Source organism: Poecilia mexicana, unplaced genomic scaffold (assembly GCF_051168715.1).
Source record: "Poecilia mexicana isolate PSO_F unplaced genomic scaffold, ASM5116871v1 scaffold_6, whole genome shotgun sequence".
Taxonomy (NCBI): domain Eukaryota; kingdom Metazoa; phylum Chordata; class Actinopteri; order Cyprinodontiformes; family Poeciliidae; genus Poecilia; species Poecilia mexicana.
Window position 1 is genome coordinate 19461708 of NW_028263375.1, and position 14409 is coordinate 19476116.

The 14409-nt window shown below is 43.7% G+C and overlaps 1 protein-coding gene across 4 annotated transcripts in view; it reads right to left on the bottom strand.

Moving 5' to 3' along the window:
- osbpl5 (oxysterol binding protein-like 5) overlaps nucleotides 1–14409 on the bottom strand; it is a 90135-nt gene that overhangs the window by 28520 nt on the left and 47206 nt on the right. The gene's annotated exons all lie outside the window — the stretch shown is intronic.

Consider the following 14409-nt stretch of genomic DNA (forward strand, 5'->3'; position numbering starts at 1 on the left):
TTGTACAAGAGACAAATCCAACAGAACAGAAAAAGAAGAGTGAGGGGCAGAGACGGTCCAACTGTTTTGGTTACAAAGAGAGCAAACTAATTTGGCCTGAAAACCTGAAAGTTTTCAGGCCAAATTAAAGTCTGTAAATCATCCATTAATTATTCGATTCGGTTGGTTTGATAGTTCACTTGTTTAGTCTGCACAAGACTCATCAAGAGCTTTAACGCCTGCCCAAACGAAGAGGCCTATCCGAGAAAGACAAAGTTTGTTCCGTTTTAGGAGGACAAAAAAAAACAAAAAACTTTGGTGTGAAAGCACCCTTTTAGCTCTGGTGTTACGCTATAAAGAGCAGAAAAGCAAAAACATATAATATTAAATTACTCGTAAAGTGTTTTTGGGGGAGTTTTTCTACATTGTTGCTTAAATCTTTGAATAAAAACAAAAGTACCAAAAAATATATAACTTTGAAATTATTCAATCTTTACTAATGTTCTGATAAGACATGTTTGTTTGAGAGAAGCACAAATAAACTCGTCCCAAAGAAATAAGCTTTGTTTGGACATCTGTCATACAATCATGTATGACAGACACAATCATGTAACCACAAACAATCTGCTTCAGGATTGTGGAGAGTATATTGTTTATCTCACTACAGTCACTAACTGCAATGAGTTATTACTCATAATGTAAATCCTCCAAAAATTCAATCATTCATAAGTTGGATCATTTTAGCAGCAGTAGGAACAATTGTTGTTTTAATGTTTAGACGAAAGTAGATGTTAATAGTATACATGTTCTGTGTAAATACTGTCAAACACAGAATCTCACACAGGTCTATGCTTAGTGCAAACTGAACACAAATGCACTGTTGTCTTGGAGAGAACAAAAAAAGAAAAAGAACCTAACGCTGCATATTTCGTCCTACAGTTTAAAGTAGGAGAGGCTTCACAAAGTGACCACCAGCATCAAGCCATCAAGCTGTTCCAGGGCATAGATTAACTCGAGACACTCTCATCTATCCATTTGTGTCCCACCATGTTAAACCCCCCCATCTATAGTGACTAATGGCTGGTTACATGACCCAGATATTCACCAATGGGATGTTGTCAAGAGCAGCTTCTAGGATAAACAATGGAGACTGATGTCTACAGTAGCAAATACAATGCTTGGATAAGAACGTTTATCATCCTACTACAGGTGCTGGTCATAAAATTAGAATATTGTGATAAAGTTCATTATTTTCCATAATGTCATGATAAAAATTAAATTGTCATATATTTTAGATTCATTGCACACCAACTGAAATATTTCAGGTCTTTTATTGTTTTAATTTTGATGATTTTGGCAAACAGCTCATGAAAACCCAAAATCCCTGTCTCAAAAAATTAGAATATTATGAAAAGGTTCTCTGAACGAGCAATAAAAATAATCATCTGAATCAACAAAGTAACTCTAAACACCTGAAAAAGATTCCTGAGGCCTTTAAAAACTCCCAGCCTGGTTCGTTACTCAAAACCGCAATCATGGGTCAGACTGCTGACCTGACTGCTGTCCAGAAGGCCATCACTGACATCCTCAAGCAAGAGGGTGAGAAACGGAAAGAAATTTCTGAACGAATCGGCTGTTTGCAGAGTGTTATATCAAGGCACCTCAGTGGGAAGTCAGTAGGAAGGAAAAAGTGTGGCAGAAAACGCTACACAACGAGAAGAGGTGACCGGACCCTGAGGAAGATTGTGGAGAAGGGCCGATTCTAGACCAAATTAAATTTTCATCTCCATAAAACTTTTCAGCAGATGGAAGCATGAAGTGCTCCAAAATCTTCTGATAGCTGCTGCATTGATCCTGCCCTTGATAAAACCCAGTGGACCAACACCAGCAGCTGACATGGCACCCAGACCATCACTGACTGTGGGTACTTGACACTGGACTTCTGGCATTTTGGCATTTCCTTCTCCCCAGTCTTCCTCCAGAGTCTGGCACTTTGATTTCCGAATGACATGCAAAGTTTGCTTTCATCCGAAAAAAGTACTTTGGACCACTGAACAACAGTGGTCCAAAGTGCTGCTTCTCTGTAGCCCAGGTCAGGCGCTTCTGCCGCTGTTTCTGGTTCAAAAGTGGCTTGACCTTTGACCTGGGGAATGCGGCACCTGTAGCCCATTTCCTGCACACGCCTGTGCACAGTGGCTCTGGATGTTTCTACTCCAGACTCAGTCCACTGCTTCCCCCAAGGTCTGGAATCGGCCCTTCTCCACAATCTTCCTCAGGGTCCGGTCACCTCTTCTCGTTGTGTAGCGTTTTCTGCCACACTTTTTCCTTCCTACTGACTTCCCACTGAGGTGCCTTGATATAACACTCTGCAAACAGCCGATTCGTTCAGAAATTTCTTTCTGTTTCTCACCCTCTTGCTTGAGGATGTCAGTGATGGCCTTCTGGACAGCAGTCAGGTCAGCAGTCTGACCCATGATTGCGGTTTTGAGTAATGAACCAGGCTGGGAGTTTTTAAAGGCCTCAGGATTTTTTTTCAGGTGTTTAGAGTTACTTTGTTGATTCAGATGATTATTTTTATTGCTCGTTCAGAGAACCTTTTCATAATATTCTAATTTTTTGAGACAGGGATTTTGGGTTTTCAAGAGCTGTTTGCCAAAATCATCAAAATTAAAACAACAAAAGACCTGAAATATTTCAGTTGGTGTGCAATGAATCTAAAATATATGACAATTTAATTTTTATCATGACATTATGGAAAATAATGAACTTTATCACAATATTCTAATTTTATGACCAGCACCTGTATATGGAAGGTGTTTTTTTTTTTCTCCCTTCTCCCCAACTGCAACATATATTCATTTTATTCACATAAGCATCCTCTCATTATTTAAGAAGACAACAGGGTTGTAGTAACAACAACAATGTCTAATTAAAAGATTAGACATTTAATCAGCAGACATAATGGATTTTAAATGAAAAGTACAACTTTAAGAAAATGTGTGCAAGTCAACAACTAACTTAAAACAAGCAGAAGATGGTCTACTTTGCATCTTTAAAGAAGATGTATAAGGTCTAATTTTGTGACAGACTGTGGGAGGATATGTGATTTAGTTGTTCTATTCTAAGTCCTCTGGTGTTTCAGGACTATTTCAGAGGAACTGATGAGACAAAAATACCCTCTACCAGACGTCCTATCGACCCTATTAAAAGCAGGCAGCGTCTCTCGGAGTACTTTCCATCAGCTGAGATGTTGGCTCATTTATAGTTCTTTTTAAAATTTGAAATTAAATCAACTTGGTTAGGGAAGTTTCTGATTTATCTGTTTCAAAGAATAAACAAATAAATAAAATCTTATTATTATTATTATTATTTTTTAATATGTGGATAAATTCTTATACACAGATTAATTTTCAGTGCAGAAACATTCTCAGAGGTTATGCACAAAACTGTTCCTTGAACTTCAAGTTACACTGGCAAGAGACTCAACCTCCCTTGGTACACACAGTTCCTGAGAGGGTTCTGTGTGGGATCCATGAAAAAGCACAGCAATTAAAGCGTGGAAAGTAAACCTTTCAAAGGAGTTCCGAACAAACTGTGAGGTCTAGGACACGTACACAAAATTAAAACAAATATGAGGTTTGCAAAAGGATTTTTTCAACGACCCATAGATTCGTCAAATATTCAGTTTATTACAGAACGCATTTGTATTTCTAAATTATACCATTATCTACAAGTGTGACAGACATAACCAAAAATCAAAAAGCTCAAGCTCCTACCAAATGCCATATTCAAGTACTCTATCCTGACTATTCTTAAGAAAGGCATAAAACTCCTGGACAACTTTGTTTTAAAATATTCAAAGCTGCTGTTTAGATTGAGCTAATTACTGGTTCTCATTCACAGACTACGTTTGAATAACAGAACAGGTCCCAAGACAAACTGCGGCCATGTTTGACCTGGTAAACAGACTGAGCCAGCTGGCTGTGTTTACGGCTGGAATCACGCCAGGGGTTGCTGTGTGTGAGAACCAGCCAACTGCAGGCCTTGCCAGGCACAACTAAGGCAAAAAGGGACCTTGAGTGAGAGCTAGAGATAGTTGCTCTTATTACCTTAAAATGCAGCAGCAGACAAGTTCGCGTGTACTCAGAAACTCACATGTACAGGTATACCCTTGGAGACTCTTGCTGACTAATTTAAAGTAAGTATCAAGGGACTGCAGTAATGTGCTTAGTGAGCCGCAGCTCAGACTCTAACATGTTTTAACACATCTGATCTGACTTGCATTTTCCACTGTACAACTGAAGATCTTAATAAAGTCACTTTAACAGAGTGAAAGACACTTAACACAGTAGCTGAGCTGGGAGGAGTTATTGCACTGATAATTTCAACTAAAATATGCCATGTACAAAAAACAAACACTTTCCAAAAACAGAGTAGAGCTTCTAGAAGTCACCGTCTAAACACTTTGTAATCAGTGAAATAATTGTCTAATTATTGGGAACATTCACGCAGAACCCCATTTAAAGTGGTCCTGAAGCAAACAATTGTTGTTTTCATGCCCACTTCAGAGATCACGTTTTATTTCTCTAACAAAACACCAACTGACCAATCAGACTGTATTACATCAAACATTTATGAACTGCAAATGGAGGAGACAGTTCTTATGTTACCAAGAGATTAAAACGGAAAAAAATTAAAATAGAAATCCTGAAATGTAAGCAAAAAACCCATTAAGTCCTACTTTGGCAATGAATTGTTGACACTGAAAATTAACTAAATGACTCCTAGAAAGGGGCTGTACGTGACTAATCGCTTCTCTATCAAGATATCTTTGCACAAGGACATTAAGGATGAGAAGGGATAAAAGGCAATTTACTTGATGAGATACAATGTATTTACAAGGCCAAACCCTGTGCCTAACCCAGCGTAGTACAGGGCAACAATGACTAAAGAACAGTCACTACTGCTAAAGGATGAATGTTAAAAGAAACAATTGATTTTAAATCTGGCCTTGATGTGCATATAAATCAAATAAGCCATTTGTGTTAAAAATAGACTTTAGAACACCACAAAGACTTTTTCTGTAGCTCCAAATGCCACTTCTGCGTTTTTCTTTGAAAAAAACAAAAAAAAACAAACAAACAACAATGTCTGCAGATTTTGCTTCCTCATTGTGCACTGAGTTATATAATACAACTATGCAAAATAGCCCCTTTCTTTTGCTCTATTCAGGTAGCTGCATGAATTAAGATGCCCTATTCGATTATGACAAAGACTTTTTATAGAACTGAAAATCCTCGATGGCAGACATGGTATGAAAAACCAAGCAAAATACTCTGGGTCCTACATAGTTAGCTGGCCTGAGGATTTCCCTCCACGGAAAGTGTTTGAGAAGGATCCCTTTGTCTGTCTGTCAGTGAAGCAGCAGCTGTTAGGAGAGGAAAAGAAGCATTGCAATAAGAAGATTAAAGCTCCGCGGAGCCTCAAGCGGCCCTCGCAGCCAAGCGCCGCTCAAGCCTATAGCCACCGCGTATGTTCCAGCACCACCTCCCCCCAGCCACCGCCTCCCCTCAGCACCACCTCCCCCCAGCCACTGCCTCCCCTCAGCACCATGTCACCCCAGCCACCGCCTACCCCCAGCCACCGCCTTGCTCTCAAGGAGCTGCCAAACCCGCCCTGAAGATAGTCACCTGTCATGTTCGACATTGCTCCCAGACAATGCACAAAAATCTGGTGTAGATCAGCTGATATCGCAAGGAGACACAGGTGTTTGATTAACCTGGGTGCGCAGTGGAGTCAAATTGCAATTAAACTCTATTGGGCTCCTTAGAGGTTCACAAGTGTCACTCATAAAAAGTCTGGAGCAAATGGGATGATGCGTGTGTGAATAAGAGATGATCGTTTGCATATGGCGAGGGACTGCCATCTGGCCACGCCTCCACGGGTCAGTAGGCATTTACAGAGTTCATCTTCATGTCATTTTATGTCAGTCTGCAAAGCATGAAACCCATATGACTTAGAGAGTAAAAGTCAGACATACAGTAGAAAAAACAGGTGACTTCCTGTCGGAAGTGGGCGTGGCTAAGGTGATGTCATCAATCGACCACCTAACTGTGATGAGGTCTGGTCTATAATGAGACATAGAAAGTCTGATGCAGCTCTGACCTGGCATTTGGAAGTTATTTCACATTCATGTTTCATGGTGTATAGTCAAAGTTTGGGACTTAGCCACGCCCCCACGGGTCAGTAGAGTTCATCATGGGAGAGTTCATCATCATGTCATTTCATGTCAGCCTGCACAGGATGAAACCCATAAGAATTAGAGAGTAAAAGTAAGACATACAATTGAAGAAAGAGGTTACTTCCTGTCGGAAGTGGGCGGGGCTAGGGTGATGTCATCAATCGACCACCTAACTATGATGAAGGCTGGTCTATAATGAGACATAGAAAGTCTGATGCAGCTGTGACCTGGCATTTGGAAGTTATTTCACATTCATGTTTCATGCTGTATAGTCAAAGTTTGGGACTTAGCCACGCCCCCACGGGTCAGTCGAGTTCATCATGGGAGAGTTCATCATCATATCATGTCATGTCAGCCTACACCGGATGAAACCCATATGACTTAGAGAGTAAAAGTAAGACATACAATAGAAAAAACAGGTGACTTCCTGTCGGAAGTGGGCGGGGTTAAGGTGATGTCATCAACTGACCATCTCAATGTGATGAGGGGTGGTCTGTAGTCAGATATAGGAAGTCTGATGCAGCTGTGACCTTCTATGTGGAAGTTATTGCATCTTGATGTTTCATGGCGAATAGTCAAAGTTTGGGACTTAGCCACGCCCACATGCTTTGACATAGAAAAATTCCTACGATAACTTTTCATCTTTAATGTCTCAAGTCTCTGCTGACTGAGTTTGAAGTCTCTATCTCAAAAGCTGCAGGAGGAGATAGATCAGATGCGATGTCTATGAAAAAGAGGAAATGGCTGATTTTGATCCAAAATGGCCGACTTCCTGTTGGGTTTGCACCATGGCTCCAAGAGACTTTTTTGTAGGTCCTGACATGATACACATGTGTACCAAGTTTCATAATTCTAGGTTAAAGCATGGCTTGGGGCTGATCATTTAAAAATTTCTAGGGGGCGCTGTAGAGAAATTAGGCCACGCCCATCAACGACTGTTATGGATTCCTGTTCGTGGATGAATAAGGATGCATCCTAGTGAGTTTGGTGCAGCTGGTCTGAATGATGTGGAATCTAGAGCCAAACGTATGGCGGCGGCGTTCCCTCTGCTTCGCCGCGCTGCCACGGCCACGCCCTCTACTGAAAACTCTTGGCGCTTTAAAGCAAGTGAGACCAACATGTTATCTGTCATCCAACACAGAATCATCTTGATTAGGTCGAGAGAGCCAGAGATGGAGCTGTACAAGTCAATAAAAGGCACTTCCTGTTCTGAGGGGGCGGGGCTTAGATGACGTCAGACTATGACGACATAGGATCGTCAGGCATCCCACCAGGATCACTCATGTCAAGTTTGGTGCAGCTGGGCACAAGATTGAGGAATCTACAGCCAAACGTATGGCGACGGCGTTACAGGTCACTTCGCCATGCCGCCACGCCCACCTGGTCCATCAAAGCCAAACAGGGTTGGAATCCATGACACACCAACATGTTTTCTGTCTGTGGACACAGTTTCATGTTTATTAGGTCAAAGGGGTCAGATAAGGACCGTTCACAGTAAAACATGACACTTCCTGTTGTCAGGGGGCGTGGCCTAAGTGATGTCATCATTTGACCATTGGGTGTTGTAGGGGACCCGTTGATGATCAATCACTGAAAGTTTGGTGCTGCTGTGAGTTTTGTTGTAAAAGTTATAACCCTTTTATTTTTCATGGCGACAAGGTGAACTTTGACCCCAGGTAACTCCATTTAGAAGAAAAAAAAACGCAAAACTCTGATAACTTTGGATCGGCCATGCCTTATGAACGATCTGACTGAGTTTGAAGCCGATCGATCGAAGTCCCTAGGACTAGTTCGAAAAAATGCGAACCCTGTGAACGGCCAAAATCGGAACTTCAATCCAAAATGGCCGACATTCTGTGATACTTGCACTATGACATTAATTGTAAATTCTGAGTGTCTTGGGGAGCTGTACAAGTGTACCAAGTTTCAAGTCTGTACGATAAAGTAAGTGAATAGGAAAGGGTCTTTTGAAATTTGCTAGGTGGCGCCCTTGAGCCGTTTCTTGTGCGATTTTTCTGGGGACCTTAAAATACGTAAATTTTCACCGGGCTCTATGCCCCCGCCAAGTTTGGTGAGTTTTTGAATATGATAAAGCCCCCAAAAAGCCAATTTATTTTACGGAAGAATAAGAATAATAATTAAAGCTCCGCGGAGCCTCAAGCGGCCCTCGCAGCCAAGCGCCGCTCAAGCCTATAGCCACCGCGGATGTTCCAGCACCGCCTCCCGCCGGCCACCGCCGACGCTCGCGCGCCGTCCTCCATGCGATCCGCTTCGATGTCTTCGGCAGCGTTCACTGGCCATGCACCCAAAATCTGGAGCAGATTGGGCCATGTGGCAAGGAGATACAGCTGTTTGTTTAACCTAGGGGGCGCAGTGGAGTCAAATTGCAATTAAACTGTATTGGGCTCCTCAGAGGTTCACAAGTTTCAGTCATAAAAAGTCTGGTGCAAATAGGATGATGCGTTTGTGAATAAGAGACGATCGTATGCATATGGCGAGGGACAGCCATTTTGCCACTCCCCCACGGGTCTGTAGGCATTGACAGAGTTCATCATCATCTCATGTTATGTCAGAGTGCACAGGGTTGGAATCCATGACACACCAACATGTTTTAGAGTGTAAAAGTAAGACATACAGTATAAAAAACAGGTGACTTCCTGTCGGAAGTGGGCGGGGCTAAGGTGATGTCATCAATCGACCACCTAACTGTGATGAGGGCTGGTCTATAATGAGACATAGAAAGTCTGATGCATCTGTGACCTGGCATTAGGAAGTAATTTCACATTCATGTTTCATGATGTATATTCAAAGTTTGGGACTTAGCCACGCCCCCACGGGTCAGTAGAGTTCATCACGGCAGAGTTCATCATCATTTCATTTCATGTCAGTCTGCACAGGATGAAACCCATAAGAATTAGAGAGAAAAAGTAAGACATACAGTAGAAAAAACAGGTGACTTCCTGTCGGAAGTGGGCGGGGTTAAGGTGATGTCATCAACTGACCATCTCAATGTGATGAGGGGTGGTCTGTAGTCAGATATAGGAAGTCTGATGCAGCTGTGACCTTCTATGTGGAAGTTATTGCATCTTGATGTTTCATGGCGAATAGTCAAAGTTTGGGACTTAGCCACGCCCACATGCTTTGACATAGAAAAATTCCTACGATAACTTTTCATCTTTAATGTCTCAAGTCTCTGCTGACTGAGTTTGAAGTCTCTATCTCAAAAGCTGCAGGAGGAGATAGATCAGATGCGATGTCTATGAAAAAGAGGAAATGGCTGATTTTGATCCAAAATGGCCGACTTCCTGTTGGGTTTGCACCATGGCTCCAAGAGACTTTTTTGTAGGTCCTGACATGATACACATGTGTACCAAGTTTCATAATTCTAGGTTAAAGCATGGCTTGGGGCTGATCATTTAAAAATTTCTAGGGGGCGCTGTAGAGAAATTAGGCCACGCCCATCAACGACTGTTATGGATTCCTGTTCGGGGATGGATAAGGATGCATCCTAGTGAGTTTGGTGCAGCTGGGCTGAACGATGTGGAATCTAGAGCCAAACGTATGGCGGCGGCGTTACCTCTGCTTCGCCGCGGTCCCACGGCCACGCCCTCTACAGAAGACTCTTGGCGCTTTAAAGCAAGTGAGACTAACATGTTATCTGTCATCCAACACAGAATCATGTTGATTAGGTGCAGTGAGCCAGAAAGGCAGCTTTCCATGGAAAAAAAAGCACTTCCTGTTCTGAGAGGGCGGGGCTTAGATGACGTCAGACTATGACGACATAGGATCGTAGGGGACCCTACCAGGATCACTCATGTCAAGTTTGGTGCAGCTGGCCTCAAAATTGTGGAATCCACAGCCAAACGTAAGGACACGGCGTTTAGGGTCACTTCGCCACGCCGCCACGCCCACCTGCTGGATTCAAATGAGCTGGGCTTGGAATCCTCAACACACCAACATGTTTTCTGTCTGTGGACCCAGTTTCACCTTGATTAGGTCAAAGGGGTCAGATAGCGACCGTTCAGCGTAAAAAATGACACTTCCTGTTCTCAGGGGGCGTGGCCTAAGTGACGTCATCATTTGACCGTTGGGTATTGTAGAGCATCCCATGATGATCAATCACTGAAAGTTTGGTGCCTCTATCAGTTTTTTTCAAAGAGTTATAACAGTTTGATGTTTCATGGCGAATCGGTGACCTTTGACCCCCGGAAAGACCCCTTCAGCAAGCCCGAAAACGCAAACCTACGATAACTTTGGATCGGCCATGCCTTATGAACGATCTGACCGAGTTTGAAGCCGATCGATCGAAATCCCTAGGACAAGTTCGATCAAATGCGAACCCTGCAAACGCCCAAAATCGGGTCAAAATCGGAACTTTAATCCAAAATGGCCGACAATCTGTGATACTTGCACTATGACATTAATTGTAAATTCTGAGTGTTTTGGGGAGCTGTACAAGTGTACCAAGTTTCAAGTCTCTACGATAAAGTAAGTGAATAGGAAAGGGTCCTTTGAAAGTTGCTAGGTGGCGCCCTTGAGCCGTTTCTTTTGCGATTTTTGCAACGACCATAAAATACAAAATTTCGCAGCGGGCTCTATGCCCCCGCCAAGTTTGGTGAGTTTTTGAATATGATAAAGCCCCCAAAAAGCCAATTCATTTGGCACAAGAACTATAATAATAATTAAAGCTCCGCGGAGCCTCAAGCGGCCCTCGCAGCCAAGCGCCGCTCAAGCCTATAGCCACCGCGTATGTTCCAGCACCACCTCCCCCCAGCCACCGCCTCCCCTCAGCACCACCTCCCCCCAGCCACTGCCTCCCCTCAGCACCATGTCACCCCAGCCACCGCCTACCCCCAGCCACCGCCTTGCTCTCAAGGAGCTGCCAAACCCGCCCTGAAGATAGTCACCTGTCATGTTCGACATTGCTCCCAGACAATGCACAAAAATCTGGTGTAGATCAGCTGATATCGCAAGGAGACACAGGTGTTTGATTAACCTGGGTGCGCAGTGGAGTCAAATTGCAATTAAACTCTATTGGGCTCCTTAGAGGTTCACAAGTGTCACTCATAAAAAGTCTGGAGCAAATGGGATGATGCGTGTGTGAATAAGAGATGATCGTTTGCATATGGCGAGGGACTGCCATCTGGCCACGCCTCCACGGGTCAGTAGGCATTTACAGAGTTCATCTTCATGTCATTTTATGTCAGTCTGCAAAGCATGAAACCCATATGACTTAGAGAGTAAAAGTCAGACATACAGTAGAAAAAACAGGTGACTTCCTGTCGGAAGTGGGCGTGGCTAAGGTGATGTCATCAATCGACCACCTAACTGTGATGAGGTCTGGTCTATAATGAGACATAGAAAGTCTGATGCAGCTCTGACCTGGCATTTGGAAGTTATTTCACATTCATGTTTCATGGTGTATAGTCAAAGTTTGGGACTTAGCCACGCCCCCACGGGTCAGTAGAGTTCATCATGGGAGAGTTCATCATCATGTCATTTCATGTCAGCCTGCACAGGATGAAACCCATAAGAATTAGAGAGTAAAAGTAAGACATACAATTGAAGAAAGAGGTTACTTCCTGTCGGAAGTGGGCGGGGCTAGGGTGATGTCATCAATCGACCACCTAACTATGATGAAGGCTGGTCTATAATGAGACATAGAAAGTCTGATGCAGCTGTGACCTGGCATTTGGAAGTTATTTCACATTCATGTTTCATGCTGTATAGTCAAAGTTTGGGACTTAGCCACGCCCCCACGGGTCAGTCGAGTTCATCATGGGAGAGTTCATCATCATATCATGTCATGTCAGCCTACACCGGATGAAACCCATATGACTTAGAGAGTAAAAGTAAGACATACAATAGAAAAAACAGGTGACTTCCTGTCGGAAGTGGGCGGGGTTAAGGTGATGTCATCAACTGACCATCTCAATGTGATGAGGGGTGGTCTGTAGTCAGATATAGGAAGTCTGATGCAGCTGTGACCTTCTATGTGGAAGTTATTGCATCTTGATGTTTCATGGCGAATAGTCAAAGTTTGGGACTTAGCCACGCCCACATGCTTTGACATAGAAAAATTCCTACGATAACTTTTCATCTTTAATGTCTCAAGTCTCTGCTGACTGAGTTTGAAGTCTCTATCTCAAAAGCTGCAGGAGGAGATAGATCAGATGCGATGTCTATGAAAAAGAGGAAATGGCTGATTTTGATCCAAAATGGCCGACTTCCTGTTGGGTTTGCACCATGGCTCCAAGAGACTTTTTTGTAGGTCCTGACATGATACACATGTGTACCAAGTTTCATAATTCTAGGTTAAAGCATGGCTTGGGGCTGATCATTTAAAAATTTCTAGGGGGCGCTGTAGAGAAATTAGGCCACGCCCATCAACGACTGTTATGGATTCCTGTTCGTGGATGAATAAGGATGCATCCTAGTGAGTTTGGTGCAGCTGGTCTGAATGATGTGGAATCTAGAGCCAAACGTATGGCGGCGGCGTTCCCTCTGCTTCGCCGCGCTGCCACGGCCACGCCCTCTACTGAAAACTCTTGGCGCTTTAAAGCAAGTGAGACCAACATGTTATCTGTCATCCAACACAGAATCATCTTGATTAGGTCGAGAGAGCCAGAGATGGAGCTGTACAAGTCAATAAAAGGCACTTCCTGTTCTGAGGGGGCGGGGCTTAGATGACGTCAGACTATGACGACATAGGATCGTCAGGCATCCCACCAGGATCACTCATGTCAAGTTTGGTGCAGCTGGGCACAAGATTGAGGAATCTACAGCCAAACGTATGGCGACGGCGTTACAGGTCACTTCGCCATGCCGCCACGCCCACCTGGTCCATCAAAGCCAAACAGGGTTGGAATCCATGACACACCAACATGTTTTCTGTCTGTGGACACAGTTTCATGTTTATTAGGTCAAAGGGGTCAGATAAGGACCGTTCACAGTAAAACATGACACTTCCTGTTGTCAGGGGGCGTGGCCTAAGTGATGTCATCATTTGACCATTGGGTGTTGTAGGGGACCCGTTGATGATCAATCACTGAAAGTTTGGTGCTGCTGTGAGTTTTGTTGTAAAAGTTATAACCCTTTTATTTTTCATGGCGACAAGGTGAACTTTGACCCCAGGTAACTCCATTTAGAAGAAAAAAAAACGCAAAACTCTGATAACTTTGGATCGGCCATGCCTTATGAACGATCTGACTGAGTTTGAAGCCGATCGATCGAAGTCCCTAGGACTAGTTCGAAAAAATGCGAACCCTGTGAACGGCCAAAATCGGAACTTCAATCCAAAATGGCCGACATTCTGTGATACTTGCACTATGACATTAATTGTAAATTCTGAGTGTCTTGGGGAGCTGTACAAGTGTACCAAGTTTCAAGTCTGTACGATAAAGTAAGTGAATAGGAAAGGGTCTTTTGAAATTTGCTAGGTGGCGCCCTTGAGCCGTTTCTTGTGCGATTTTTCTGGGGACCTTAAAATACGTAAATTTTCACCGGGCTCTATGCCCCCGCCAAGTTTGGTGAGTTTTTGAATATGATAAAGCCCCCAAAAAGCCAATTTATTTTACGGAAGAATAAGAATAATAATAATAATAATAATTTACAGCACAGTTTCAATAGGCTCTCGCAGCGCTTAGCTGCTCGGGCCTAATTAAAGCTCCGCGGAGCCTCAAGCGGCCCTCGCAGCCAAGCGCCGCTCAAGCCTATAGCCACCGCGTATGTTCCAGCACCACCTCCCCCCAGCCACCGCCTCCCCTCAGCACCACCTCCCCCCAGCCACTGCCTCCCCTCAGCACCATGTCACCCCAGCCACCGCCTACCCCCAGCCACCGCCTTGCTCTCAAGGAGCTGCCAAACCCGCCCTGAAGATAGTCACCTGTCATGTTCGACATTGCTCCCAGACAATGCACAAAAATCTGGTGTAGATCAGCTGATATCGCAAGGAGACACAGGTGTTTGATTAACCTGGGTGCGCAGTGGAGTCAAATTGCAATTAAACTCTATTGGGCTCCTTAGAGGTTCACAAGTGTCACTCATAAAAAGTCTGGAGCAAATGGGATGATGCGTGTGTGAATAAGAGATGATCGTTTGCATATGGCGAGGGACTGCCATCTGGCCACGCCTCCACGGGTCAGTAGGCATTTACAGAGTTCATCTTCATGTCATTTTATGTCAGTCTG